Raw genomic sequence first — 2,380 nt, 5'->3', positions numbered from 1 at the left:
TCTTCGCTCTCCAGAGATTACCAGATTGTGGAGTGGCATGAACCCATCTCGGATGGAGGCAGTCCAGTCCTTGGCTACCACCTCGAAAGAAAAGAGAGGAATAGCATTCTCTGGGTCAAAATAAACAAGACACTCCTTCATGAGACTAATTGCAAGAGCCACCCCTTAGAGGAAGGTATTGAGTATGAATACCGGGTGTATGCAGAAAATATTGTAGGTATTGGAAGGTGCAGCAAAGTTTCAGAGGGCTGCGTAGCCAGAGACCCCTGTGACCCTCCTGGTACACCAGAAGCTATTCACGTGACAAAAGATACCATTGTTATCCAGTGGACGAAGCCAGAGTATGATGGTGGCAGCAATATAACCGGCTACCTTGTGGAGAGGCGTGACTTGCCAGAAGGCCGTTGGGTAAGGGCTAACTTCACTAATGTCATTGAGACCCAGTTCACTGCCACTGGCCTAACAGAAAATTCCCAATATGACTTTAGAGTCATTGCCAAAAATGCTGTTGGCACCATTAGCAAGCCATCATACAATAGTGGCCCAATTACTGCGAGCGATCTGATTGAAGCACCTAAATTCTCGATTGACCCTGCATTCACCAAGACGATTGTTATCAATGCTGGAGAGATGTTCAAGCTGGACGCAGATGTTCGTGGTAAGCCACTGCCAGCAATGCAGTGGTTCAAGGATGAAGTTCCAATCGAAAATACACTGAGGCTTAACATTAAAAATACCGAAAGTCATGCACTGATAGTCATTAAGGACTCTGTAAGAATTGACAGCGGAATGTACACACTCCATCTAACGAACGAGGCGGGCTCTGAAACTGTGCTATTCAAAGTGTTGGTCTTGGACCGACCCAGCCCCTGCGAGGGACCTCTTCACGTAGCTGGGGTAGCTGCAGATAGATGCTCATTAGTGTGGTCTGCGCCGTTACACGATGGAGGAAGTCCCGTCACGCATTACATCATCGAAAGAAGGGAGACCAGCCGTCTAGCTTGGACTGTTGTTTCTTCCAGCTGCACCACCACATGGTATAAAGCCACTAACTTGCTGGAGGGCGATGAGTACATGTTCCGTGTCATGGCAGTCAATAGTTATGGCACCAGCAGCCCACTGGAGTCTGGCGGAGTAATCATGAAAACTCCTTTTGTACTACCTGGTGCGCCTCACATTGAGGATGTAGCCAACATTACTCGTGAGAGCATGACCATCTCTTGGACTGCCCCAGAGTCCGATGGTGGCAGCAATATCTTAAATTATGTTGTTGAAAAGAAGGACAGAGCAGGAATTAAATGGACTCGATGCAACAGACAGAAAGTCACTGACCTATCCTTCAGAGCAAGCGGCCTGACAAGCGGCCATGAGTATGAGTTCAGAGTGGCTGCTGAGAACGTTGTCGGCCTGGGAGAGCCCAGTCTACCCAGCTCTCACTACAAGGCCTGCGATCCCAAGTACAAACCCGGTTCCCCGGCATATCTTAACATTGTTGACTCCACACGGAGCTCGATTACTGTGTTGTGGGGCAAGCCATTGTCTGACGGTGGTAGCCCCATTCAGGGATACATTGTTGAAGTCTGCAAGGCTGAAGAAGAAGAATGGACCATGGTAACTCCCCCCACTGGCTTGCGTGTTAACAAATATGAGATTCCCAAACTAATAGAAGGTCAGGAATATAAGATTCAGGTGTGTGCTCTGAACAAACTTGGAGTCGGTGAGCCCGCCACCCTCTCAGGAACCGCCAAACCAGAAGAACGGGTTGAGCCACCGCAGATCCACTTGGATTCTGAGCTAAGGAAGGGAATATCTGTGAAGGCTGGTGGATCTGTTCGGATCCGTATTCCATTTAAGGGCAGACCAACACCCGAGATTAAGTGGTTTAAGGATGAGAAGGATTTAAATGAAAAGGCGTTGGTTGAAAAGAGTCCCATCTGCACACAGTTATCTATGGACTCCTGTGACAGATGTGATTCAGGAAAATACAGTCTAACCTTAACCAACAGCAGTGGGTCTGTGTCTGAGTTTGTTACTCTTAAAGTCCTTGATACACCCGGAGCACCACAAAGCCTTGTAGTTAAAGATGTGAGGAAGGACTCAGTTAGTCTTGTTTGGGATGCACCACTAATTGACGGTGGTTCTAAAATTAAGAACTATGTAATTGAAAAGCGTGAGGCAACGAGGAAGGCTTATGCAAATGTCTCGACTAAATGCGCAAAGACGACATTCAAGGTTGAGAACCTGATTGAGGGTGCTACGTACTACTTCAGAGTCATGGCTGAGAATGAATATGGCATTGGTCAGGCGATAGAAACAAAGACCGGATCAAAGGCTTCCGAGGTACCACTTCCTGTCGGAAATATCTACCTCGTCGATGTCA

This window comes from Syngnathoides biaculeatus, chromosome 2 (genome assembly GCF_019802595.1).
Source record: "Syngnathoides biaculeatus isolate LvHL_M chromosome 2, ASM1980259v1, whole genome shotgun sequence".
Lineage (NCBI taxonomy): Eukaryota > Metazoa > Chordata > Actinopteri > Syngnathiformes > Syngnathidae > Syngnathoides > Syngnathoides biaculeatus.
Note: the sequence above shows the minus strand (reverse complement) of the source record.